The sequence below is a fragment of the Triticum aestivum genome, chromosome 4B, assembly GCF_018294505.1.
Source record: "Triticum aestivum cultivar Chinese Spring chromosome 4B, IWGSC CS RefSeq v2.1, whole genome shotgun sequence".
Classification (NCBI taxonomy): Eukaryota; Viridiplantae; Streptophyta; class Magnoliopsida; order Poales; family Poaceae; genus Triticum; species Triticum aestivum.
Window position 1 is genome coordinate 86,738,541 of NC_057804.1, and position 23,660 is coordinate 86,762,200.

Here is a 23,660-nt window from a genome sequence, read left to right on the forward strand (position 1 = left end):
TGAAATCAATAGAAAATCCAGAGAGCAAAATTTTTAAACTCCTGGCAAAATTTTAATAATAAAAACATGGTTAAATTTTTGGGGTGTTACAACACTAACCCCCTTAAAACGAAATCTCGTCCTCGAGATTTCATAAGGGTTGTTTTAGAAAAGAAATTTCTCCTACTATCACAAAAGCAACCATCCTACTCCTGAAATTAAAATGTAGCTACAGTGGGTGGCAATAAGTGGTGCAAAACTACAGTGTGGCACACTGGCGAGGCATAAAAAAAATTCACGGTCAGTTTCTACTATCGATTACAGTAAATTTAGAATAAACTTCTAAATTACTGAAAATATACGATGGTCGTACCCGAGAGCACAGTGCTCTCTGTGGCTGACAGGTGGACCCGGGGTCCACTGTCGGTCTCTTCCTCTACCTCTGGCTCTCTCTTCTTCCTCTCTCCCACGCGCTTTCCCGTGCTTTCTCCACCGGCGACGTCTAGCTCGTAGGGCATCTAGGCCGTACTGCGGTAGTGTGCGGCGTGCTAGCTGCCGGCGCAGCGTGCACTCACCTCGCGGGCCAGTGCGCTGTCGGCACTGCTCGCGGATTCGCCTCCGAACACCGGCGATCGAACGACGAGCGGCGCTGGTGGACTTCGCCCACCGTACACCGATCTCGAGCTATAAAACGACAGCGGTGCTCCTTCTTCTTCCTCCATCTGACCTCGCTTCTCCTTCTCCTCCCTTCTCCTCCATTTCTGTCTGCAGGAGCTCGAGACGAGGCTCTAATGGCGGAGGTGATACCGAACTGGTACGTGATCCTGTTGTGCAGAGGATTGGCGACATTGCTGGGGCTCTCCGTGCTCCTGTGCGTGACGATCCTCGATGATCGTCGTGATGCGGCCGCTCGAGTGTTAGCTCTCCGCGGTGGCGGTGATCAAGAGGATTAGGTGTGGTGTCAGGCGCTAGCTGCTGTCAGAGTGCCAGAGGTAATTTGAACCCGAGTAATTACTCACAAATCTCTCCTTCTGAGACTGTGGGGTGTTAGGGAGGCAATTAGGTTGGTGCAAAAATGTGCACGAGGATTTGCACTAGGTCATGTGGTTGGGGTCATGAGTCTGCTGTAATGGTGTTGCATGAAATAAAAATCTATGTGTATGCTGCAACAACTCCGAGAAAAATCTCACTTCAGGATTTACCGAGAGTGAAAATAGTTAATAAAACTTTTACGGTGGTAAAATCACTCATATTGACTGAAACTAACAATTTATTTCATCGCACAAATTTAGGATATCACACACAAGTTGCAATACACAAATAAATGTAGGGACCATAAACACAGCAATGACATCTACAACGATAATGGTAGTTGGACAGGGTCCTGAGAAAAGTTATCTAGGATCGGGGCACACTCTTCTTCTATCGAGGGAAGTGGATTGACCAGTCGATGAATGTGCCTCTCCTGGTTGGGCCTCAGTGGTCTGCCAATGGCGATTTGAGGATTCAAATCCACGAGGCTCTGGAGATAGCCCATTACTCGCTGGGTCAAACGCTCTTGCGCGATGACATACTGGGCTAGATTGGCCAGTACTGGGTCTCTCTCGATTCGCTCACCAGGAAAAGATGTTACTTCTCCAAGTGTTGCACGACTCGGGAAATAATAATATCCCCATTCGTTGGCATAGGGGACCGCGAATCAAAGACGAGTAAGTGCCTCATACGCAGCAGCTTTGATGGCCATATGTGGAGTCGGCATAGATTTCCCCACGAAGGAAGCTTCTGTGGGGTCTTGGTTTGGGTTTGCAGGAGGGACGTGCACCACTGCCCAATATTTCGAGGTGGATGGGGTGATCCTCGATTTGAGCAGCTCATACTGGGGTGGATGGATAGCACTCATGGTACTGCAGGTAAAGTCCCACAAAATTTTAACAAAGCTGCCTGGAGTTGCATCTGGAGTTCTCAGATAAATACTAGGGCTCGGCATGGCCATGGAGATGGTTGTGCGAGTGGTGCTCAAGGTGAACGGTACTTGGCAAGGTCACGGGGTGGCCTTTTATATAGCATTGGGGCTGGGTTATTTACCGTGGTGAAAGGTAACTAGTCGATCGAGTCTGCTTCACGGGGTCGGGGTCAATGCTACAGCTACACATATCTCGTCAAAGTGACGTATTACTGTGGGCGTCGTCGGCGTGATTTTGGTAGCTGTGCCCGAAAAAAATGCAACCGCATGTTCACATATTTAATGCAAGGCTACTATTTAAAACAGAGGCACACAAGCAGGCTGCAATTATTTAAGTTGATGCAAGATTACATAACCACGGGGCGTGGGCATACTGAGACTCGGAACTACTCGAGTGACTTAGTCTACCTCGTTTATATCTAAACGAGCCTGCCTTGTGGACGTCGAGGCTTCTCCACGGGTTTCGCCGTCGGGATTAGTTGGAGGGGGTTGAGGTGCTGCCGGGTCGGGGTAGCGATGATGGCCATCCCGGGGATTGTTGGCCACAATCCCGCTGGAGCGTGCTCCCAAAATGCGACGAAGCACTTCTGGGGACACCAAAGTATTGTGGTCGATGGCTGGGGCAATCCTCAAGGACTCGATAGGGTGTCCGAACAGCACGACAGGGTTGTCGGCGTCGGGCTCATCTTCTCCTCTCGCCGGGGCTCGGTGAACCAGCTCTCCACGAGCTGCGATCAGATCAAGGGTGATTTGATCGAACAGTTCCTCTAGTGCACCTACATAGCGCACCAGATGCAATAATGCAGGATCCGTCTCGTGATCCCCATTGACAACCAGGGGTGGCCTATCATACCCGTCATGGCGGGGGTAGTAGTGGAACGAGCGACAGTTAACTCTGGGCGACAAGTGCCGGAGTTGAACTATAGCCTCTTGAGCAGCTAGTTGGATGGCTTGTGGCTCAAAGGAAGTTGTCCTTCCGGTGAACCTGTAGGGGCGTTCTGGTGATAGACCCCTACCATAGATGTGCACAGTGGACCAGAATTGACGGCTCTCACCGCTCATGGGTCCTTGGTACACAACATATTCTGAAGGCTCCTCTAATACAAAAGCACGGCGGGTGAGGTTTGCTAGCACGGTCACAAATCCTCCAAGGTTGTTTGCCGTGGTTTCATTGTGCACGAGGGGGCCAGGCATTATGGCTTGGTTTGGGGAAGGAGGCTGGGTTGTGCTGTGTTGAGGTTAGTGCGCCCTTTTTATAGAAAAAGAGGGCGGAGTCTTCCTTCGCACGCTTGCGAATGAGACAATTTGGGTGTCGGTCACTGGCGTGCGATCGACAGGCTAGGCTGATAGGTTGGGCACCGACTGCCAAAAGGTGTCGGGTCACTGTGGAGCTATCTTACGCGAGAAGCTTGGCCGGGGTTAGGTTATGGTCTGGGGGTTTGGTTAACCTAGGTTTATTGACCTGGCTAAGATAGGATTAGCCAATGGTCAGCCTGGCTCTGATACCAAGTCTGTCAGGACCGGGTTTTCGGGATGTTAATTTCCAGAAAATGGCCCTTATGCTCACCAGCCCCAGGATTACTGTTAGCTGGCAAGACACAAACTTGATACAAAACTCCAAGCAAAGTACATGATATGTAGTACAAGACCATTCTGGCCTATGAGTACAACACAAGGTTTCTAGTGGTTGGTGGCGGAAGCGGTTTGTGGATCATCTGTGTCTATGGGACTCCATTTCCCACGGGAATAGCTGACCAGGTTAACTCCTATCTTCGCGAGACTGCTATCACCATTGATTAGGTTCCGGGGCTATCGTCTCGTTGCTCCTCTCCGCGCAAGAAATCTGGCCAAGACAATAGCCAGGGACAAGCCAGTGAGTACTTTGAATGTATTCGCAAACATTATGAACACGGGTATAATATAACAAACGATAATCATGCTCTAAAATATTCTATGTTCACAACGTCAGTTACAAAAATAAAATCCATGATGCACGCAGACAAGTTATTCATGCAACACTTGAATAATGTAATTAGAGAGTAGAAATAGAATGCCTCAGTCGGGCGTCTGAGCGACACCACAGAAAGGGCTCATAAGTGAAATAAATAGCAAACGTGCCGCAGTCGGGCGTCTGTGCGACGCCACATAAAGGGCTTATAGGGTAAAAGCATAACAAGGATGCCATAGTCGGGCGTCTCCGCGACACCACATAAAGGGCTTATATGGTAAATAAATAACAAAACATGCCACAGTCGGGCGTCTGTGCGACACCACATAAAGGGCTTATATGGTGAATAAATAGCAAAACATGCCACAGTCAGGCGTCTATGCGACACCACATAAAGGGCTTATAGGTTAAATAAATAATAAACATGCTACAGTCGGGCGTCTATGCGACACCACATAAAGGGATTATAACAGAATAATCACAGTGAATATCTCGGAGGTAGAACCGTCCCAGAGATACTCAATAAGTCAAATAATGAACATCGTTAGTCCATAATAATAATAATCACAATCATCATATGTCACTGGTCAAAATCAAAGTTCTGACTTAGGTATTTTTCCTCCGAAGACCGACACTAAGACCGACCCAGACTGTAGTCATTAACCATGGGCACGGCTACTCGAATAGGTTTAATCTCTGCAGAGGGTGTACTCTTTACCCACGAGTAACGAATTCCGTTAGTCCATCCGGACTAATTCCGCTTACGGTTTTTCAGTTGAAAACACACCCAACCGCACACACCAGCTTGACTCATCGGTGTCTAGAATCACCCACAACACTCACTAAGCAAAACTCTAATTGGGGAGGCTGCAACCTCGATTAGCATGGGATCACAAAAATTATACCGCGCGCAAACTCGGGAAGCTACCCCCTCGGCTACAACCGAAACACCCATGCCCCCTGACCGGATGACTGGCTTTAATCCATGGCCATGGTACCCTCATCCCGGCCCCTCTGTACGGTGTGTGCTAGAAAGGGGTTGACAATTTACTGAACCGTACCCTACCTGTGGCAGGGACTATTGGTAGCACGAAACAAGTGTGGGGGTTACTGGAACAAGACTCGATCTATGGTCGACTCAGGAGGTTTATGTGTTACCTGCTTGATTAGCATAACAAATATGTTTTCAACCAACAGACATAACCACCACTCATCATGTCTCACTATGTCGTACCGGACACAATCGTCTCAACGATCGGAAACAAGCTCGTGTCTACCCAAGACAGAGGCTTTTCCGGGTTCCTTCTGGTATGTAAGAGAGGCATGTGATGGTGACTACCATCTCAACATATCAAACTCCAACAGCATGAATCATCAATATGCACTCGTGAGTTTGAACATATCATCACAGAAAAATAATGAAAACTCCGAGACGAGAGGTGTTGTAACCGTATCAAACAACACACGACAATATTATGCCAGGGTTCAGAATGCTTGCCTTCAAGTGGTGGGGACGCAGGGTGCATTCCAAAACTTTGAAAGTTTTCTCCTCTCTCCAAAATCCTATTAAAAATATTTTTGAATCAATGAATAGTTTCAAGAACAGTACCAAAAAGTTGTATGAATTTTTTTGAAATAAATCTTAAAATAAACTAGACAATATTTGAGAGAGGTAGGAAAAAGAATCAATTCATTTGGAGTTATATTTAAAAAGTTATAGGCAGTCAAAGTTTTGGTCAAAAATCTGTTTTTTAAAATAAAACAGAAAAAGAAAAACGTTTCGATTACTAACCACGTCGAAGGCGTACTTTGGTTTTACGCCTCCACTTATCCAGCCTGGACGGCGCGTGTGTCACTGACAGCGGGTCCAGCGGGCCCATTGGTCAGGTTTGACTGGTCTTCTCTCCTTCCTCTTTCTCTGCCCGAGCGGAGGCGGGACTCCGGCGACGCTCGCCGGCGAACGGTGGCACCGTTCGAGACACCAAGGGTGCAGATGGATCCGCGGGTCCAGTGCGGTCCTCCCGGTGGTCATTAGTCAGGTGGGGACGGAGGGAGTCGCCGGCGGCGAGCTTCGCGGCGCCGGTGGCTTCGGGAGTTTTGGGCGTTTGAACTACGGTGGCTCCCGGTCGTGTTTGAGCAGCTGGGCGGCTCCGCAAGACGAAGCGGAGTCGGGTGGTGGCGTTGGCTGGACGGGGGAGGGCCTAGTAGCGACAAAATGGGCCGGAGGGCGGCGGTGGCCGAGCTGGCCGGAGACGGGGAAGATGGCCTCTCCAGGTCGATTGCGAGCTAGGGGAGCACTAGGGGAGTGGCTTGAGGCTGCCTGAGGTCTAGGAGGAGCTCGGGGTCACCATTTATAGAGTACCTAGGTCGGTTCCACCATCGCCGAGGATAAGTTCGCCGGCCGACCGTTTCTGCTGCGGCAGGGCATCATGGCACCGAAGAGGGCTTGCAGACGAGCGAGGGGATAAGCTCGGACTGCTCCAGGGGCAGCTGGCGCGCGGCTGCGGCTCGGGCGGCGCCGACCGTGGCAGGAGCTCACTGCGGACACCGGCGTGCCGCCAAGGGGCTCTAACAGCGGCACTGCAGGGCACCAGGGACAACTTGGCTCATTCTAGTGAGCGGTCGGGGGTGGGCCGCGGCTCTGCAGGTCAAGAAAGAGTCAGGGGCATGACGCGGCGGCTCGGTGCACGCGCGTGCAAAATGTGCGCTCTGGATGCGCCCAGATCACGCACGCGACATGTTCGACCGAATGCCAAGGTGGTCTAGAGCTCTCGGGTGAGGCTGGCAACTAACAGGACTAGGCTAGGGTTTGCAAGAAAGCTAATGGACAAGGGGGTTAGGCTAGGAGACCAAGCTTGCAATGCTAACTAAAAACCATGTCAAAACTGGTCATGCCTACAAGGTGTTTGACAAAATGCCGAGGGCACCTATGCATTTCGTGGAGTGGTCATAATCTCCAGATTGGGGTCTCTTTGGGTGTAGGTGATGGTGGCCAGGTTAGTTTGTCAAGGGAAGAAACTTGTTAGTGCAAATATTTGAGAAAATCAGTTTTTGGCACAAACTAAAGGCTGTCATTTCATGGACCAAAACTATTCCAATGGGTTCATGCTCCTGGACTTAAGGGTTTTGTAGGAAGAACTACAAGTAGGAAAAAGGACCATGGGTAAAAGAGCAAGTAAAAACATGGTTGCAGTACAAATCCTCAAGTTGGACCAGAATGAAAAAGAGGTTGATTCACTCAAAAATTTTAAAGGACATAACTGGGTTTTTGCATAAATATGGATAATATACTTCTACTGACCTCCCCTAATTCTGGTGGAAGTTTTAAAGAAATATTTAAATAGGTTGTAGTGCAAAATTGCCCACTGGACCAGATTTAAAAGTTAGGTGTAGAGCTCAAAATCTCCAATGAACAGATGATGTTTTTGCACAAAAGTGATTTAGGGACATCATATGTCATCCCCAAATTTTGGTGAAAATTTTAGATGCATTCAACAAATGGTTGTAGTGCAAAGGAGGCTCCAAAACTTATGAAAAATCATTTTAAAGGAATAAAGCTTAGGAAAACAATTATGCAAATAAAACCACTGATTAGGAATTGTTTTGTTGAGAGAGTATAGAAGTCCAATGACATTTTTGGAAAATTTCCACTTGGGGGTGAAAACTCCACAATATTAAAGAAAAATGGTTCTGAAATCAATAGAAAATCAACAGAGCAAAAAATTTAAACTCCTGGCAAAATTTTAATAATAAAAACATGGTTAAATTTTTCGGGTGTTACAACACTAACCCCCTTAAAATGAAATCTCGTCCTCGAGATTTGATAAGGGTTGTTTTAGAAAAGAAATTTCTCCTACTATCACAAAAGCAACCATCCTACACCTGAAATTAAAACGTAGCTACAGTGGGTGGCAATAAGTGGTGCAAAACTACAGTGTGGCACACTGGCGAGGCGTAAAAAAAATTCACGGTCAGTTTCTACTATCGGTTACAGTAAATTTAGAATAAACTTCTAAATTACTGAAAATATACGATGGTCGTACCCGAGAGCATAGTTCTCTCTGTGGCTGACAGGTGGACCCGGGGTCCACTGTCGGTCTCTTCCTCTACCTCTGGCTCTCTCTTCTTCCTCTCCCCCGCGCGCTTTCCCGCGCTTTCTCCACCGGCGACGTCTAGCTCGTAGGGCATCTAGGCCGTACTGCAGTAGTGCGAGGCGTGCTAGCTGCCGGCGCAGCGTGCACTCACCTCGCGGTCCAGTGCGTTGTCGGCACTGCTCGCAGATTCGCCTCCGAACACCGGCGATCGAACGGCGAGCGGCGCTGGTGGACTTCGCCCACCATACACCGATCTCGAGCTATAAAACGACCACGGTGCTCCTTCTTCTTCCTCCATCTAACCTCGCTTCTCCTTCTCCTCCCTTCTCCTCCATTTCTGTCTGCAGGAGCTCGAGACGAGGCTCTAATGGCGGAGGTGATACCGAACTGGTACGTGATCCTGTTGTGCGGAGGGTTGGCGACATTGCTGGGGCTCTCCGTGCTCCTGTGCGTGATGATCCTCGATGATCGTCGTGATGCGGCTGCTCGAGTGTTAGTTCTCCGCGGTGGAGGTGATCACGATGATTAGCCGGAGGTGTCAGTGCTAACTGCTGTCAGGGTGCCGGAGGTAATTGTACCCGAGTAATTACTCACAAATCTCTCCCTCTGAGATTGTGGGGTGTTAGGGAGGCAATTAGTTGGTGCAAAATGTGCACGAGGATTTGCACTAGGTCGAGTGGGTCGTGAGTCTGCTGTAATGGTGCTGCGTGAAATAAAAATCTATGTCGTGAAGAAATGTATGCTGCAACAACTCCGAGAAAATCTCACTTCAGGATTTACCGAGAGTGAAAACAGTTAATAAATTTTTACCGTAGTAAAATCATTCACATAGACTGAAACTAACGATTTAATCATCGCACAAATTAGGATACCACACACAAGTTGCAACACAAAATAACTACAGGGACCATAAACACAGCAATGACATCTACAACGACAATGGTAATTGGACAGGGTCCTGAGAAAAAGTCTCTGGAATCGGAGCACACTCTTCTTCTATCGGGGAAGTGGATTGACCAGTCGATGAATGTGCCTCTCCTGGTTGGGCCTCAGTGGTCTGCCGATGGCGATCTGAGGAATTCAAATCAGCGAGGCTCTGGAGATAACCCATTACTCGCTGGGTCAAGCGCTCTTGAGCGATGACATACTGGGCAAGATTGGCCAGTACTGGGTCTCTATCGATTCGTTCACCGGGAAAAGATGTTACTTCTCCGGGTGCTGCACGACTCGGGAAATAATAATACCCTCGTTCGCTGGCATAGGGTACCGCGAATCGAAGACGGGTAAGCGCCTCATACGCAGCAGCTTCTATGGCCATATGCAGGAGTCGGCATAGATTTCCCCACGAAGGAAGCTTCCGTGGGGTCTTGGTTTGGGTTTGCGGGAGGAACGTGCACCACTGCCCAATATTTCGAGGTGGATGGGGTGATCCTCGATTTGAGCAGCTCATACTGGGGTGGATGGTAGCACTCATGGTACTGCAGGTAAAGTCCCACAAATTTTCACAAAGCTACCTGGGGTTGCATCTGGAGTTCTTAGATAAATACTAGGGCTCGGCATGGCAATGGAAATGGTTGTGCGAGTGGTGCTCAAGGTGAGGGGTACCTGGCAAGATCACGGGGTGGCCTCTTATATAGCATTGGGGCTAGGTTATTTACCGTGGTGAAAGGTAACTAGTCGATCGAGTCTGCTCCATGGGGTCGGGGTCAATGCTACAGCTACACATATCTCGTCAAAGTGACGTATTACTGTGGGAGTCGTCGGCGTGATTTAGGTAGCTGTGCCTGAAAAGAATGCAACCGCATGCTAACATATTTAATGCAAGGCTACTATTTAAAACAGAGGCACACAAGCAAGCTGCGATTATTCAAGTTGATGCAAGATTACAAAATCACAGGGCGTGGGCATACTGAGACTCGGTACTACTCGAGTGACTTAGTCTACCTCGTTTATATCTAAACGAGCCTGCCTTGTGGACGTCGAGACTTCTCCACGGGTTTCGCCGTCGGGATTAGCTGGAGGGGGTGAAGGGGCTGCCGGGTCAGGGTAGCAGATGATGACCATCCCGGGGATTGTTGGCCACAATCCCGCTGGAGCGTGTTCCCAAAAGGCGACGAAGCACTTCTGGGGACACCAAGTATTGTGGTCGATGGCTGGGGCAGTCCTCAAGGTCTCGATCGGGTGTCCGAACAGCACGACTGGGTTGTCGGCGTCGGGTTCTTCTTCTCCTCTCGCCGGGGCTCGGCGAACCAGCTCTGCACGAGCTGCGATCAGATCAAGGGTGATTTGATCGAACAGTTCCTCTAGTGCACCTACATAGCGCACCAGATGCAATAATGCAGGATCCGTCTCGTGATCTCCGTTGACAACCTGGGGTGGCCTACCATACCCGTCACGGCTGGGGTAGTAGTAGAACGAGCGACAGTTAACTCTGGGCGACAAGTGCCGGAGTTGAACTATAGCCTCTCGAGCAGCTAGTTGAATGGCTTGTGGCTCAAAGGAAGTTGTCCTTCCGGTGAACCTGTAGGGGCGTTCTGGCGATAGACCCCTACCATAGATGTGTACAGTGGCCCAGAATTGACGGCTCTCACCGCTCATGGGTCCTTGGTACACAACATATTCTGGAGGCTCCTCTAATGCAAAGCACGGCGGGTGAGGTTTGCTAGCACGGTCACAAATCCTCCAAGGTTGTTTGCTGTGGTTTCATTGTGCACGACGGGGCTAGGCATTATGGCTTGGTTTGGGGAAGGAGGCTGCGTTGTGCTGTGTTGAGGTTAGCGCGCCCTTTTATAGAAAAAGAGGGCGGAGTCTTCCTTCGCACGCTTGCGAATGAGACAATTTAGGTGTCGGTCACTGGCGCGTGATCGACAGGCTAGGCTGATAGGTTGGGCACCGACTGCCAAAAGGTGTCGGGTCACTGTGGGGCTATCTTACGCGAGAAGCTTGGCCGGGGTTAGGTTATGGTCTGGGGGTTTGGTTAACCTAGGTTTATTGACCTGGCTAAGATAGGATTAGCCAATGGTCAGCCTGGCTCTGATACCAAGTCTGTCAGGACCGGGTTTTCGGGATGTTAATTTCCCAGAAAATGGCCCTTATGCTCACCAGCCCCAGGATTACTGCTGGCAAGACACAAACTTGATACAAAAACTCCAAGCAAAGTACATGATATGCAGTACAAGACCGTTCTGGCCTATGAGTACAACACAAGGTTTCTAGTGGTTGGTGGCGGAAGCGGTTTGTGGATCATCTGTGTCTATGGGACTCCATTTCCCACGGGAACAGCTGACCAGGTTAACTCCTATCTTCGCGAGGCTGCTATCACCATTGATTAGGTTCCGGGGCTGTCATCTCGTTGCTCCTCTCCGCGCAAGAAATCTGGCCAAGACAATAGCCAGGGACAAGCTAGTGAGTACTTTGAATGTACTCGCAAACATTATGAACATGGGTATAATATAACAAACGATAATCATGCTCTGAAATATTCTATGATCACAACGTCAGTCACAAAATAAAATCCCATGATGCACGCAAACAAGTTATTCACGCAACACATGAATAATGTAATTAGAGAGTAGAAATAGAATGCCTCAGTCGGGCGTCTGAGCGACACCACAGAAAGGGCTCATAAGTGAAATAAATAACAAATGTGCCGCAGTCGGGCATCTATGCGACGCCACATAAAGGGCTTATAGGGTAAAAGCATAACAAGCATGCCACAGTCGAGCGTCTCCGCGACACCACATAAAGGGCTTATATGGTAAATAAATAACAAAACATGCCACAGTCGGGCGTCTGTGCGACACCACATAAAGGGCTTATATGGTGAATAAATAGCAAAACATGCCACAGTTGGGCGTCTATGCGACACCACATAAAGGGCTTATAGGTTAAATAAATAATAAACATGCCACAGTCGGGCGTCTATGCGACACCACATAAAGGGCGTATAACAGAATAATCATAGTGAATATCCCGGAGGTAGAACCTTCCCAGAGATACTCAATAAGTAAAATAATGAACATCGTTAGTCCATAACAATAATAATCACAATCATCATATGTCACTTGTCAAAATCAAAGTTCTGACTTAGGTGTTTTTCCTTCGAAGACCGACACTAAGACCGACCCAGACTGTAGTTCTTAACCATGGGCACGGCTACTCGAATAGGTTTAATCTCTGCAGAGGGTGTACTCTTTACCCACGAGTAACGGATTCCGCTAGTCCATCCGGACTAATTCCGCTTATGGTCTTTCAGTTGAAAACACACCCAACCGCACACACCAGCTTGACTCATCGGTGTCTGGAATCACCCACGACACTCGTTAAGCAAAACTCTAAGTGGGGAGGCTACAACCTCGATTAGCATGGGATCACAAAATTTATACCGCGCGCAAACTCGGGAAGCTACCCCCTCGGCTACAACCGAAACACCCATGCCCCCTGACCGGATGACTGGCTTAGTCCATGGCCATGGTACCCTCATCCCGGCCCCTCTGTACGGTGTGTGCTAGAAAGGGGTAGACAATTTACTGAACCGTACCCTACCTGTGGCAGGGACTAGTGGTAGCACGAAACAAGTGTGGGGGTTACTGGAACAAGACTCGATCTATGGTCGACTCAGGAGGTTTATGTGTTACCTGCTTGATTAGCATAACAAATATGTTTTCAACCAACAGACATAACCACCACTCATCATGTCTCACTATGCCGTATCAGACACAATCGTCTCAACGACCGGAAACAAGCTCGTGTCTACCCAAGACAGAGGCTTTCCCGGGTTCCTTCCGGTATGTAAGAGAGGCATGTGATGGTGACTACCATCTCAACATATCAAACTCCAACAGCATGAATCATCAATATGCACTCGTGGGTTTGCACTTATCATCACAGAAAAATAACGAAAAACTTCGAGACGAGAGGTGTTGTAACCGTATCCAACAACACACGACAATATTATGCCAGGGTTCAGAATGCTTGCCTTCAAGTGGTGGGAAGGCAGGGTGCATTCCAAAACTTTGAAAGTTTTCTCCTCTCTCCAAAATCCTATTAAAAATGTTTTTGAATCAATGAATAGTTTCAAGAACAGTACCAAAAAGTTGTCTGAATTTTTTTGAAATAAATCTTGAAATAAACTAGACAATATTTTAGAGAGGTAGGAAAAAGAATCAATTCCTTTGGAGCTATATTTAAAAAGTTATAGGCAGTCAAAGTTTTGGTCAAAAATCTGTTTTTAAAAATAAAACAGAAAAAGAAAAACGTTTCGATTACTGACCACGTCGAAGGCGTACTTTGGTTTTACGCCTCCACTTATCCAGCATGGACGGCGCGTGTGTCACTGACAGTGGGTCCAGCAGGCCCATTGGTCAGGTTTGACTAGTCTTCCCTCCCTCCTCTTTCTCTGCCCGAGCGGAGGCGGGACTCCCGCGACGCTCGCCGGCGAACGGCGGCACCGTTTGAGACACCGAGGGTGGAGATGGATCCACGGGTCCAGTGCGGTCCTCCCGGTGGTCGTTAGTAAGGTGGGGACGGAGGGAGTCGCCGGTGGCTTCGAGTGTTTTGGGCATTTGAACTACGGTGGCTCTCGGTCGTGTTTGAGCAGCTGGGCGGCTCCGCAAGACGAAGGGGAGTCGGGTGGTGGCGTTGGCTAGATGGGGGAGGGCCTGGTAGCGACGAAATGGACCGGAGGGCGGCGGTGGCCGAGCTGGCTGGAGACGGGGGAGATGGCCTCTCCAGGTCTATTGCGATCTAGGGGAGCGCTAGGGGAGTGGCTTGAGGCTGCCTGAGGTCTAGGAGGAGCTCGGGGTCACCATTTATAGAGTAGCTAGGTCGGTTCCGCCATGCCGAGGATAAGTCGCCGGCCGACCGTTTCTGCTGTGGCAGGGCGTCGTGGCACCGACGAGCGCTTGCAGACAAGTGAGGGATAAGCTCGGACTGCTCCAGGGGTAGCTGGCGCGCGGCTGCGGCTCGAGCGGCGCCGACCGTGGCAGGACCTCACTGCAGACGCCGGCGTGCCCGCCAAGGGGCTCTGATGGCGGCGCTGTAGGGCACCTGGGGCAACTTGGCGCGTTCCGGTGAGTGGTCGAGGGTGGGGCGCGGCTCTGCAGAGCGAGCAAAAGCCAGGGGCGCGACGCGGCGGCTCTGTGCACTCGCGTGCAAAACATGCGCTCTGGGCGCGCCCAGAGCACGCACGCAGCATGCTCGACAGAATGCGAAGGTGGTCTAGAGCGCTCGGGTGGGGCTAGCAACTAACAGGACTAGGCTAGGGTTTGCAAGGAAGCCAATGGACAAGGGGGTTCGGCCAGGAGACCAAGCTTGCAATGCTAACTAAAAACCATGTCAAAACTGGCCATGCACACAAGGTGTTAGGCGAAATGCCAAGGGCACCTAGGCAACTCTTGGGGTGGCCAAACTCTCCAGATCATAGTCTCTTTAGATGATAAGAGGGTGGCAAGGATAGTTGGGCAAAACCAGAAACTTGATAGTCAAAATATTTGAGAAAACCAATTTTGGGCAGAAACTAAAGGTTATTATTTCATGAACCAAAAATACTCCAATGGTTTCCATTCTCCTGTACTTAAGGGTTTGGTAGGGAGGACTATAAGCAAGAAAAAGAATCATGGGCAACAGAGCAATACAAAATGGAGTTGCAGTAGAAGAGGCCAATCTGGTCCAGAGAGCAAAAGAGGATGTTTTGCCTCAATTTTTCCGAAGAACACCAGTGGGTTTTTGCACAAAATATAATAATATACTCCTACTAACATCCCCTAATTTGGTGGAAGTTTTCAAGAAACATTTAAATAGGTTGTAGTGCAATTTTACCAACTAGACCAGTTTTGAAAACTAGGGGGTAGAGCTTAAAATCTCCAATGAATAAAAGATATTTTTGCACCAGTGTGATTTAAAAACATCATATGTCATCCCCAAATTTTGGTGAAAATTTTAGATGCATTCAACAAATGGTTGTAGTGCAAAGGAGGCTCCAAAACTTATGAAAAATCATTTTAAAGAATAAGCTTAGGAAAACAATTATGCAAATAAAACCACTGATTAGGAATTGTTTTGTTGAGAGAGTATAGAAGTCCAATAACATTTTTGGAAAATCTCCACTTGGGGTGAAAACTCCACAATATTAAAGAAAAATGGTTCTGAAATCAATAGAAAATCCAGAGAGCAAAATTTTTAAACTCCTGGCAAAATTCTAATAATAAAAACATGGTTAATTTTTTGGGGTGTTACATCTCCAGTCCCATCATTATCAAGATTCATATTGCAAAACAAAGATCTAATAGGGGACACATCAATAACTTTAAGATCTTCATCATTATTTTCATGGAAACTAGAAGAACATTCTTTAACAAAGCAATCTTTCTTAGCACGCAATCTAGCGGTTCTTTCTGTGCATTCGTCAATGGAACTTCTCATAGCTTTGAGAGACTCATTGATATCATGCTTAGGAGGAGTAGATCTAAGTTTTAAAGAATCAACATCAAGCGAAAGTCTATCAATGTTCCTAGCCAAATCATCAACTTTAAGCAATTTTTCTTCAACAAAGCATTAAAATTCTTTTGAGAGATCATAAATTCTTTCACACTATTTTCAAAATCAGAGGGCATATTATTAAAATTAGCATAAGAATTATTGTAGGAACTTCCATAATTTTTAGAAGAATTACTAGGGAACGGTCTAGGATTAAAGTTTCCTCTATAAGTATTGTTGCCAAAATTATTCCTACCAACAAAGTTTACATCCATAGATTCATTATTATTCTCAATCAAGGTAGATAAAGGCATATCATTGGGATCAATAGAAGCATTCTTAGTAGCAAACAATCTCATAAGTTCATCCATCTTTCCACTCAAAACATTAATTTCTTCTATAGCATGCACTTTTTTATTAGTAGATCGTTCAGTGTGCCATTGAGAATAATTAGCCATGATATTATCAAGGAGTTTTGTAGCTTCTCCTAAGGTGATTTCCATAAATGTGCCTCCGGCGGCCGAATCTAAAAGATTTTTAGAAGCAAAATTCAATCCGGCATAAAAGTTTTGTATGATCATCCATAAATTCAAACCATGAGTAGGGCAATTGTGAATCATCAATTTCATTCTTTCCCAAGATTGGGCAACATGCTCATGATCAAGTTGTTTAAAATTCAGAATATCGTTCCTAAGGGAGATGATCTTAGCGGGAGGTAAATACTTAGAGATAAAAGCATCTTTGCACTTGTTCCAAGAATCAATACTATTTTTAGGCAAAGACGAAAACCAAACTTTAGCATGATCTCTAAGTGAAAACGGAAATAACTTCAATTTAACAATATCATTATCCGTATCTTTTTTCTTTTGCATCTCACACAAATCAACAAAGTTGTTTGGATGGGTAGCGGCATCTTCACTAGGAAGGCCGGAGAATTGATCTTTCATAACAAGATTCAGCAAACCAGCATTGACTTCACAAGACTCAACATCATTAAGAGGAGAAATCGAAGTACTAAGGAAATCATTATTATTGGTATTGGAGAAATCACACAATTTGGTATTATCTTGCGCCATGGTGACAAGTAATACAACACACAAGCAAACAGAAAAATGCAAGCAAAAGAGAGAGGAAAAAGAAGGCAAGCAGAAAAGAGAGGAGATTGGGAAAGAGAGGGCGAATAAAATGGCAAGGGTGAAGTGGGGGAGAGGAAAACGAGAGGCAAATGGCAAACAATGTAAATGCAAGGGAGATGAGTTTGTGATGGGTACTTGGTATGTCTTGACTTGAGCGAAGACCTCCCCGGCAACGGCGCCATAAATCCTTCTTGCTACGTCTTGAGCTTGCGTTGGTTTTCCTTGAAGAGGAAAGGGTGATGCAGCACAGTAGCGTAAGTATTACCCTCAGTTTTTGAGAACCAAGGTATCAACACAGTAGGAGGCTCCTCACAAGTCCCACGCACCTACACAAACAAACAAAGAAGTCGCAACCAATGCGATAAAGGGGTTGTCAATCCCTTCACGGCCAATTGCGAAAGTGAGATCTGATAGAGATAATATGATAAGATAAATATATTTTTGGTATTTTATGATATAGATTGGAAAAGTAAAGATGAAAATAAAAGTAGATTGAAAGCATAGATGATAAAAGATAGACGTGGGGGCCATAGGTTTCACTAGTGGCTTCTCTCAAGATAAGTATTACGGTGGGTGAACAAATTACTGTCGAGCAATTGATAGAAAAGCGAATAATTATGAGATTATCTAGGCATGATCATGTATATAGGCATCACGTCCGTGACAAGTAGACCGACTCCTGCGTGCATCTACTACTATTACTCCACACATCGACCGCTATCCAGCATGCATCTAGAGTATTAAGTTCATAAGAACAGAGTAACGCTTTAAGAAAGATGACATGATGTAGAGGGATAAACTCATGCAATATGATATAAACCCCATCTTTTTATCCTCGATGGCAACAATACAATACGTGCCTTGCTGCCCCTGCTGTCACTGGGAAAGGACACCGCAAGATTGAACCCAAAGCTAAGCACTTCTCCCATGGCAAGAAAGATAAATCTAGTAGGCCAAGCCAAACCGATAATTCGAAGAGACTTGCAAAGATAACTCAATCATACATAAAAGAATTTAGAGGAGATTCAAATATTTCTCATAGATAAACTTGATCATAAACCCACAATTCATCGGATCTCGACAAACAGACCGCAAAAAGAGTTACATCGAATAGATCTCCAAAAAGAGGAAGGAGAACATGGTACTGAGATTCAAAGAGAGAGAACAAGCCATCTAGCTAATAACTATGGACCCGAAGGTCTATGGTAAACTACTCACAACTCATCGGAGAGGCCTTGGAGTTGATGTAGAAGCCCTCCATGGTGGATTCCCCCTCCGGCAGAGCGCCGGCGACGGCTGCAAGATGGGATCTCGCGGATACAGAAGGTTACAGTGGTGGAAATAGTTTTTCAGTGGCTCCCTTGATGGTTTCGGGGTACATGGGTATATATAGGAGGAAGAAGTACGTCGGTGGACGCCCGAGGGGCCCACGAGACATGGGGCACGCCCAGTAGGGGGGCGCCCTCCACCCTCATGGCTTCCTCGATTGCTTCTTGACTTGCACTCCAAGTCCTCTCGATCATGTTTGTTCCAAAAATCACGCTCCCGAAGGTCCGTTTGGACTCCGTTTGATATTCCTTTTCTTCGAAACACCGAAATGGGCAAAAAAATAGCAATACGGGCTGGGCCTCCGGTTAGTAGGTTAGTCCCAAAAATGATATAAAAGTGTAAAGTAAAGCCCATAAACATCCAAAACAGGTAATATAATAGCATGGAATAATAAAAAATTATAGATACGTTGGAGACGTATCAATGCGGACGATGCCAAGACCCCTGAAGGAGTTCGCCTCCTCAGGAGGGCTCCTGAGGGGCGGAGAGATCTATGCAGCTACCTCGTGAGGATCAGCTGACGTGAGCCGTGACGACCAAGGCCAGGCGGGCGCTAGGCGGGCGCCAGGCGGGTGCAAAGCGCAGGTTTCCTCTTTGGTGCAAGGCAGGCAAGCCACAGGCGCGGAGCCTCGAGTAATCAACCAAAGGTTTCCATTCTGGTGGAACAAGACCAAGACAGCCAGGACGGAGGTCATCACCAAGCCCACCGCAGCATCACGACCAGAGGCTTTTCGTAGGCGAAGACTACTTTTGTCAGGATAGACTGTACTGCTTGTCCCCCTTCAGATCCTGCTGTTGTGGAATCCCTTCCCACTCATATTTGGGAAGAGGACCAAGGCCAATATATATAGGGCTTAGCTACCGCCACAGAAAGGGACCGAAACCAGAGCAAGTAGAGCACCACACCAGCTCAAGAATACCTCACCTCCTGAGGCTTGTTCATCCGTTGTACTAGTTCATCCATAGCCCCCAGAGGCAATCCACCACACCACACTAGATTAGGGTATTACACCATAACGGTGGCCCGAACCAGTATAAAATCTCTATGTCTTTGTGTCTCTGAGAGCTCTACGCGCTAGGCTAGGGAGGATCGCGAGTAGGCAGGCTGGGCAGGTTGAGATCTCCGCACGCACGCCAGAGTTCAAACCTCTAAAGGGTTGCTGGATCCCGAAATCCGACATTTGGCGCACCAGGTAGGGGTGCATCGGAATCCTCTTCCTCGACCTCCAGATTGTGCCACTGACCCATATGGCGGGAGCTCCTCCGTCGGCCTCGTCGACGCGCGTTCCCAGAGAAGAGCCGGGGCTGCGCTGCTTCGCCCTCTCCCTGCGGCAAGTGTAGTGGCCGCCCAAGTTCCGATCGGAGATGCCGCCGCGCTACGACGGTGCGGCGGATCCAGTCCCATCCTTCAAGCATACGAGGAAGCAGTTTGGGCGGCTGGTGGGAATGACAAGGTGAAGGCCAACTGGTTCCTCATGGCCCTCGTAGGCGCGCCACGCGCCTGGTTGCTCAACCTGCCAGTGTCTTATGTGGCCTCCTGGGAGGAGTTGCGCGACCTCTTCCTCGCCCACTATGCGGCGCCGGTGCCCCCGGTTGTTGCAGCTCCCCTGGGTGGCTCGCAGGCGCCACCCTTCGACCGCCACGTCAAGCAGTTCTGCCGGCAGGCAGGCAACACTCAGGCGGGCTCGGGGCCTCCCCCGGGCTGGGCGGCGCCCCAAGATGACCTCACCTTCCGCCCCGAAGATCACCCCGCTGCCACGATGGGGGCAGGCGCGATCCTGATGCTCTGCACCCCCACCATCTGTCACGTGGCGATCACCAGGACCCTAATCGACGGCGGGGCCGACCTCAACATGCTCTCCCCGGAGGCGTTCGGCCTGCTCCATGATATGTCTCCAACGTATCTATAATTTTTGATTGCTCCATGCTCCTTTATCTACTGTTTTGGACTATATTGGGCTTTATTTTCCACTTTTATATTATTTTTGGGACTAACCTATTAACCGAAGGCCCAGCCCAGAATTGCTGTTTTTTGCCTATTTTAGTATTTCGAAGAAACAGAATATCAAACGGAGTCCAAACGGAATAAAACCTTCGAGAACGTGATTTTCGCACCGAACGTGATCCAGGAGACTTGGACCCTGCTCCAAGGAACAACCGAGGAGGTCACGAGGGTGGAGGGCGCCCCCCCCCTTAGGCGCGCCCCCCTGCCTCATGAGCCCCCTGTTGCTCCACCGACGTACTCCTTCCTCCTATATATACCTACATACCCCCGTCAGATCAGATACGGAGCCAAAAACCTAATTCCACCGCCGCACCTTCTGTGTCCGCGAGATCCCATCTTGGGGCCTATTCCGGAGCTCCGCCGGAGAGGGCATCTACCACGGAGGGCTTCTACATCAACACCATAGCCTCTCCGATGAAGTGTGAGTAGTTTACTTCAGACCTTCGGGTCCGTAGCTAGTAGCTAGATGGCTTCTTCTCTCTTTTTGGATCTCAATACAATGTTATCCCCCTCTCTTGTGGAGATCTATTCGATGTAATCTTCTTTTTGCTGTGTGTTCGTTGAGATCGATGAATTGTGAGTTTATGATCCAACTTATCTATGAATAATATTTGATTCTTCTCTGAATTCTTTTATGTATGATTGAGCTATCTTTGCAAGTCTCTTTGAATTATCCGTTTGGTTTGGCCAACTTGATTGGTAGTTCTTGCAATGGGAGAAGTGTTTAGCTTTGGGTTCAATCTTGCGGTGTCCTTATCCAGTGACAGAAAGGGTTGCAAGGCACGTATTGTATTGTTGCCATCAAGGATAACAAGATGGGGTTTTTTATCATATTGCCTGAATTTATCCATCTACATCATGTCATCTTGCTTAAGGCGTTACTCTGTTTTTAACTTAATACTCTAGATGCATGCTGGATAGCGGTCGATGAGTGGAGTAATAGTAGTAGATGCAGAATCGTATCGATCTACTTGTCTCGGATGTGATGCCTATATACATGATCATACCTAGATAACCTCATAATTATTCGCTTTTCTATCATTTGCTCAACAGTAATTTGTTCACCCACCTTAGAATACTTATGCTCTTGAGAGAAGCCACTAGTGAAACCTATGGCCCCCGGGTCTATTCTCATCATATTAATCTCTATTACTTTATTACTTGCTTTGTTTTTACTTTGCCTTTTACTTTTTACTTTGCATATCTATATCAAAAATACCAAAAATATTATTTATCATCTCTATCAAATCTCACCCTTGTAAGTGACCGTGAAGGGATTGACAACCCCTAATCGCGTTGGTTGCGAGTAGCTATCGTTTTGTGTAGGTACGAGGGACTCGTGCGTGATCTCCTACTGGATTGATACCTTGGTTCTCAAAAACTGAGGGAAATACTTACGCTACTTTACTGCATCATCCTATCCTCTTCGGGGAAATCCAACGCAGTGCTCAAGAGGTAGCAAGAAGAATTTCTGTCGCCGTTGCCGGGGAGTTTGTGCAAAAGTCAACCATACCAAGTACCCATCACAATCCCTATCTCTCGCATTACATTATTTGCCTCTTGTTTTCCTCTCCCCCACTTCACCCTTGCCGTTTTATTCGCCCTCTCTCTCCCAATCTCCTCCTCTCTTTCTCTTTTGCCTTTTTTCGTTTGCCCTTTCTATTGCTTGTCTGTTGGATTACTTGTTGCCATGGCGCAAGATAATACCAAATTGTGTGATTTCTCGAATACCAATAATAATGATTTCCTTAGTACTCCGGTTGCTCCTCTTAATAATGATGAGTCTTGTGAAATCAATACCGCTTTGCTGAATCTTGTTATGAAAGATCAATTCGCCGGCCTTCCTAGTGAAGATGCCGCTACTCATCCAAACAATTTTGTTGATTTGTGTGATATGCAAAAGAAGAAAGATATAGATAACAATATTGTCAAATTGAAGTTATTTCCATTTTCACTTAGAGATCGTGCTAAAATTTGGTTTTCGTCTTTGCCTAAAAATAGTATTGATTCTTGGAACAAGGGCAAAGATGCTTTTATCTCTAAGTATTTTCCTCCCACTAAGATCATCACTCTTAGGAACAATATTATGAATTTTAAACAACTTGATCATGAGCATGTTGCCCAATCTTGGGAAAGAATGAAATTGATGCTTTGCAATTACCCTACTCATGGTTTGAATTTGTGGATGATCATACAAAATTTTATGCCGGATTAAATTTTGCTTCTAGAAATCTTTTAGCTTCGGCCGCGGGAGGCACATTTATGGAAATTACATTAGGAGATGCTAAAAAATTTCTTGATAATATTATGGCTAATTATTCTTAATGGCATACCGAAAGATCTTCTAGTAAAAAGGTGCATGCTATAGAAGAAATCAATGTTTTGAGTGAAAAGATGGAAGAACTTATGAAGATGTTTGCTACTAAAAATACTTCTCTTGATCCCAATGATATGCCTTTATCTACTTTGATTGAGAATAACAATGAATCTATGGATGTGAATTTTGTTGGTAGGAATAGTTTTGGAAATAACGCGTATAGAGGGAATTTTAATCCTAGGCCTTATCCTAGTAATCCTTCTAATAATTATGGAAATTCCTACAACAACTCTTATGGAAATTTTAATAAGATGCCCTCTAAATTTGAGAGTAGTGTTAAAGAGTTTATGAATTCACAAAAGAATTTTAATGCTTTGCTTGAAGAGAAATTGCTTAAAGTTGATGATTTGGCTAGGAACATTGATAGGATTTCTCTTGAAATTGATTCTTTAAAGCTTAGATCTATTCCTCCTAAGCATGATATCAATGAGTCTCTCAAAGCTATGAGAATTTCCATTGATGAGTGCAAGGAAAGAACCGCTAGGATGCGTGCTTCCAAAGATGCCTTTATTAAAGCGTGTTCTTCCAATTCCTATGAAAATCAAGATGAAGATTTAAAAGTTATTTATGTGTCCCCCATTAAATCTTTGTTTTGCAATATGAATCTTGATGAAACTGAATATGATCTTCCTTTACCTAGAAGGCGTGCTAAGCATTCAGAGTTTCTAGATCTTGATGATGAAATTGATGAAAGTGGGATTGAAAGAAATAAAAATCTTGATGTTGCTAAACCCACTATTTTGGATCTTAAGGAATTTAATTATGAAAATCGCTCTTTGATTGGTTGTATTTCCTTGTTGCAATCCGTGCTAGATTCTCCTCATGCTTATAGTCAAAATAAGGCCTTTACCGAACACATTGTTGATGCCTTGATGCAATCGTATGAAGAAAAACTTGAGTTGAAAGTTTCTATCCCTAGAAAACTCTATGATGAGTGGGAACCTACTATTAAAATTAAAATTAAAGATTATGAGTTTCATGCTTTGTGTGATTTGGGTGCTAGTGTCTCCACTATTCCCAAAACTTTGTGCGAATTGCTAGATTTCCGTGATCTTGAAGATTGTTCTCTAAACTTGCATCTTGCGGATTCCACTATTAAAAAGCCTATGGGAAGAATTAATGATGTTCTTATTGTTTCAAATAGGAATTATGTGCCCGTTGATTTTATCGTTCTTGATATAGATTCACTGGTAGAAAACAGGGCATTTGTCCCGGTTCGTAAGGGCCTTTAGTCCCGGTTCATGAATCGGGACTAATGGGTCGTTACTAATACCCCCCCCCCTTTAGTCCCGGTTCAAACACGAACCGGGACAGATGGTCCTCCACGTGGCCGGTGCGCCAAGCCCAGGCAGG